Source organism: Haliotis rubra, unplaced genomic scaffold (assembly GCF_003918875.1).
Source record: "Haliotis rubra isolate DU_JTF1 unplaced genomic scaffold, ASM391887v1 Scf1079, whole genome shotgun sequence".
Taxonomy (NCBI): Eukaryota; Metazoa; Mollusca; class Gastropoda; order Lepetellida; family Haliotidae; genus Haliotis; species Haliotis rubra.
The window spans coordinates 54,369-60,199 of record NW_025764980.1 but is presented as its reverse complement, the minus strand read 5'-3'; the positions used below and the strand labels follow the sequence as shown (position 1 = coordinate 60,199).

General features: G+C 43.3%; 1 long non-coding RNA gene across 1 annotated transcript; it reads right to left on the bottom strand.

The window, feature by feature from the left end:
• Nucleotides 1–2,929: 2,929 nt before the first annotated feature.
• LOC124280856 lies at nucleotides 2,930–5,327 on the bottom strand. Its single transcript, XR_006899788.1, has 3 exons — nucleotides 5,199–5,327; nucleotides 3,892–3,993; nucleotides 2,930–2,989 (listed from the first exon to the last, which is right to left on the bottom strand). It is a non-coding gene; the product is annotated as an uncharacterized LOC124280856 (long non-coding RNA).
• Between the last annotated feature and the right edge of the window lie 504 nt (nucleotides 5,328–5,831).

Genomic DNA, 5,831 nt, shown 5'->3' with positions numbered 1-5,831 from the left:
AGTTACACACACACAAGGGTTCTATTTTAAATTTACCTGAGAATGTAATCAATTTGTATCTTATAAAGTTTCATAAGACTTCCACAAGATTCAGTTGGAAATCAGAAATTAGCTTGGAGTTAATCCCATTCTCAGACGGGGGTATGGTGTGTTTTCTTTGTTAATTACCTGTCTCCCACACTGTGTCTCATAACAAGTCCTGATTGGGAGTTCTCTACAAATGAAGTAGACGTCCACTCTATTGTTCAGATTGGATGGGGTATGGGATAGCCTAGTGGTTAAAGCATTCACACTTGTTATGGGAGGAGCCGGAGTTCGATTTCCCACATGGATTTAATGTGTGAATCCCAGTTCTGATGCCCCACCACCACCATGATATTGCTGGAATATTGCTAAAGTGGAGTAAAACCATGCTGCTCACCGTTGGATATGGTTTATGGGCCACTGAAACAGATGCAACTATCATTCTGCAGGCTTCAATGCACACACATGCATCTACGGTTTCTCCTTCAATGACTGTAGCTATTCCCTGTGTGGCCCATTGGGGAGAAGTTGACAGGCTGTTGTTGTCTCTAAACGGTGTGTGGAATCGGTGCTGGTTGCAGGCTCAGGAGGTTATAGTGCAGAATCTTCTAGCCTTTACCAAATTCAGAAATAATAATCATCTGACTATGCCACTGGAAGTAAATAAAGCTCTTCACGTAGTAATTTTTGTTACTATGGAGCTGCCACACACACCCTTCATGAAAAAGGTCATCATATCGATGCTCATTGATGTTGATCGCTAGTTGTCTGGTCTGTGTCAGACCACCGTCACCATATGAACTGACTGACTACAGGTTATAGGTTTGTATGCCGCTTTTAAATATTCCAACATCACGGTGGGGACACACCAGAAATGGAGCTTCACACACATTGTACCCAGCAGAGGGATTCGAACCTGGTCTTCCGCGTGGCGCCGTCACCATATATAGCTTCTGGAATGTTGGTGAGTGCGGTGAAACAAGTAGCACCTCAACAAGACGTTATTATCATGGGTTGTAGCCTTCGGTCCTTGAAGCGTTGAACCCTGTGTGGTTAAAGCGTTGTCAAGCAGCAGGTTTATTTCCCTCATGGGTTCAATGTGAAGCCAATTCTAGTCCCCATATTGTTGTGAATTTTGCCAGAGCGGTGAATATTACCAAACCCTCACACCCAGTTCTAATAAATCCTTGGGGTCCCTCGGTGAATTGGATTACCTAGTATCATTGTCCTCTTCTGTGATTTTAATTAATAACACAGATATTCTGTTGCACGATGGCTGCAGTTTTGCTAACTTGTTGACCAAGTCGATGTCCATTCCATATATTGAATATTATCGCGCCAGTCCTTGAACATAAATGTGACCGGAAGCTTTTGTCCAGAACCGGTTCTTGCCACATGGAGTTACACAATATGGAGTGGAGCCCATTTCTATTGTCTCCCTGCAGTTACGTTTGTGGGAATATTAGTAAAGCGGCTACCGTGAAAGATCCGGGTTAGAAATCTGGTCTTCTTGGCAATAACTGCTCGTAGAGAGGCGACCTTAACGAGATCGGGTGGTTGTGGCCTCGCTGACACATATCGTCCTATCCCAAGTAGCTCTATGGGTGATGATGTTCATGATGTTGATCACTGGATTGTCTGATCCAGACTCCGATCATTGACAGACGAAACACATTAAAGCAACCAACTAATCCTAGAAAGGCGCGCATGGGGCGGTGGGGTAGCCTGGTGTGGTTAGGCGTTGGCTCTCGTCGTCACGCCAGCTACCGAGGGCGGTGATGAGGAGGTAGCCTGGTGGTTAAGCGTTGTCGTCGCCGAAGGCGGTGAAACCTTCTAGTGGTCACAGCTCGTCACGCCGAAGGGGCAGTGGGAGGTGGTAGCCTGAGTGGTTAAAGCATTGTCGTCACGCCGAAGGGGCGGTGGGAGAGTGTGGTTACCTGCAAGCGTTGGCTCGTCACGCCGAGACCGGATTCGAATCACATGGGTACGCGCTGTATGAAGCCCATTTCTGGTGTCCCCACCGTGATAGTTTGTAATATTGCGCTACGAAGCGGCGTAAAACCAATCTCAGTCAGTCAGTAAAACAGCATAAAACCATACTAACTCACCTCATCAAACAAAACAACATGGGTTTTAGCATGTTTTAATATCAATCAACAGGCTATATTACAGTATGCAAACCGTAAACTGCTTCATTATGTTAATGAAGGCCATACTACAGTCCATCCCGCTCCCTGATTCAAGGTAGCTAGTCTCTATGGATGATCTGGGTGTGTATATCTATGAAGTGGGCATTAATTGTCGGTGGGTGTGCTGCAATTCCAATACATATGTCACTTTGAGTCCCGGAATCCCAAAATCAAATGTAAGAATGACTGACTTGTAACACAGCCGCCCTGAAACTGTAAAAAGTAAGCCCCAATCATTTCTTGATTCTGTATCACGTCTGGCATCCATTTGACAACAAAAATATACAAACAAGGTCCATGGCCAAAATTGGAAGATATTTAATCTATGCCATTCAGCATTTACTGAGGACAAGAATGTCACCGAGGTCAAAGGTAAAGATTCTTATGTAAAATGTTGAGTGTATGAATGAAGTCAGATTTAGACACTGAACTAACTGGACAATAAAGCCTCTGGAACTGACTTCAAACTTCTTTCAAAGGCTATATTACTAAATAGAGGTATAAAAAATACTATATATGGGTAAATGAAGCTATGATGTAGTGTGAAATATGGAATGGAGTGTTTCGATCCTCATTCGCCGGTTGACCCACGCCTGAATTCTCTACAGTGCCGTTCTTGGTGATGATGTGTAAATGGCGACAGCATTGCTCCTCGAATTCTCTCTGCTCTTCCGCATCTCTCAGAAGAGCATAACGGAGGTCTAGTCCTTTCTAGCCTTCGTTTTCGTCCAGGGACTTTACATGGATGGACCGCTGAAATGCTTTACTAAATCGATCTGGAAATAATTTGGACAAGGTGATATGTGTGTATTGGAAGGTAACGCAATGCCCATATAAGAGTTGATTCAGTAAAATAATTGAAGGCGTTGCAGAAGGGTAGTCTAGTGGATTACCGTTAAAGCGTTAGCTCTCACGCACGCCGGCCGAGGTTCGAATCCCCACATGTGGGTACAATGGTGAAGCCATTTCTGGTGTCCCCCGCCGTGATATTGCTGGAATAGCGGCGTAAAACCAAACTCGATCGTCGGTCAGACTAAACAAGTTTCCATGATGGCTTGCCATCCAACAGAATCATGGCCTCTTGTTCTACGACGAATCAAAGACACATGTGGTCTCTGGAAGGGCGAATTATATAATGCAAACATTCTCTGGAGCATTTAACTGTAACATGATTGCGTGGTGGGAGTTGCGACCAGATGAATCGCAATGGTATGGCAATGTTAAATCCACAAAAATAGTTTGAGTAAAGTGCACATACAGTCACTTTCATTTATAAATACACTTAGATAGGAAAACGCTTCTCAATTAATATACACGTAAAACACAACTATTGTTGACCGCTTTTGACTGCTTGTCATGCGTTATGTTGAAGTTACGCTTTTCTGTAAGGTACAGAACACAATGACGTCAATACCATCTACCCTCCGCCACCAGTAGCGCTTCCAAAGCAATTGTCGAACAACTGATAGTCTAGATCTGCTTTCCTTGCCCTCTCTTATCCGGTTTTACTGAAGAACTTTGTGGTCACCCTTAAGTTTATCCATGATGGCGTTCTAATTGATATTTGAATTGCCTCGAATTTGAAGGGGAATTCCACCTACCTACTAGATGCGTTAATGCCTTAGCAATAACTACAAATAAATACCACATTTTTATTGTGTATTACTTGGGCTCACACCTTTCTGGCAACAGCCTGCATGTTGGAGGACGATCTCCTGCAGCGAAGCCTCTCTCTTGAATCCCTGGCTATTGATCAAACACGTACAGACATCCATAGCATCTAACCTGGGTACACTGTCATGGGTATGTGTTGTGTGTGTTTAATACTTGTTGTTTTATTGAAATGAACATACACAGAAAAGCCAGTCCCACAAATTATCTTAAAATAAGGGGCAGACCTTGATCTGTCTACTATGAAACTGCGATAATAATGACTTGCCAAGGGCTGTGTTTATTAATTTGTTTCAGGGCCTGTATGGAAGACTAAACGGGTGCGATTGTGGCAAAGCCTTGTCTCTCTCTCATCAAACCTGTATGAGTCCGGGTTTTACTCTCTATGGTTTCCTTGCCGTTCGATGAATCACTCCCAACTGCGATAATATATGCACCACTCAACAGCATTATTTCGGATCTGACGCCACAACGAGCTTTTAATCAACAACCAATCAAACGTATTCACAACTGAACACGCAAGTCCGGCGGCTTAAATCACACATTAAAAACCGGGTTCCTCTGTGGGGTTAAGCTGTTGTTGTTCGAATCGGAAGATTGTTCAAGCTGAACTTTTGGCAGGAAGATGTTTTCACAAGAGGAGGAGCGATGCATTACGTTCTTATACAAAAAAGTTAATAGTCGCCCACTGTACTGGGATTTCCTTACCTTTGAAACAATAATTTCGTAATTTTTTCTTTGTGTACGCATGGATTGTCAATCGAATTCCTGACAGGAAATGAAAGCGACAGAACCCTTTCTGTGATCATTATACGATTGAAACTGTATCTTAAAGGTATCTATCATTAAAGAAATATGATTCCCCACGCATATAATCGCATGTAATGTGTGTGTGTCACCGTTTTGTGCTTAAGACAGTAACTACTGTGAAGGTCTACGGGACCATTTCGTTAAAACTCTTTAAAACGCACGAAGTTTTAATGTGGATGTTGCGAAGTTTTATGTGTTTTTCGCCTGAGAAATGTAGCATTCTTTCGAAGGTTAATCTAAACGGCCTCCAAAGTTTATTAATTCTGCAAGAAGAGTCACAAAGTATGTTTGAAGCAAATACCTATGTTTCAAAATGTAATGTTATTATCCGTTATTGTGTTTTCAACGTATGATATTGAAGTGTATAAAAGTGTTTAGGAGTTTAAGAGTTGCTGCGATGTATTGTCAACGTAGTTGCTGAAGTTTAAAATCTTGAGAACATTGAGAACTGACTTCTTCCTGTTCGCCCGTCGTTATTTTGCGCCTACATGGTGTGGCACGCACCGTGTTGGTCTACTCCTGGGATGTTGCATAATTACGTGTAAGATTCGCCGGTTGTACAGCAAGGCCTTGACGATACCCGCCGTTAGACGCGCCCACGACATCTCTGCTTCTTCAGCGTCGCCTCACACTCCTGCAACATCGTCAACATGAGTGCCACATCATTCACAAGTTCAGATCACGTATTCCTAATTAACACCAGGGCGTGATTACGGCGTGACATCAACAACGTCAAAAACATAATGCTGGGTTTCATTTCTAACACCGTAGTTTACTGTAAAAGCGTTTTTTCAAATAACAAGCATTTCTCATCATGAATATTGGTCAATAATTAGAACAGGCTTGTTTACAATTGGCTATTCCAGCTCCTTGCGGGATATCTCAGCCCGTGGCCGTGTTAGTGCCAGAGAGAGAGGTAATGTTGGCACTTCGATCTCGGTTTCGTCATACCAGGACGATTGGTAGATTCAGTACTTGTTGTTTCCTGCTTCCCATGGGAATACCTATTCAGTTGGTTTGTTGACCAACGCCGCACTCCAGCAATATTCCAGCAATATGGCGGTCTGTAAAATAATCGAGGTCTGAACCGAACAGTCGGTGATCAGTCCTGCAGCTTCGCCCATCACGCGAACCCGG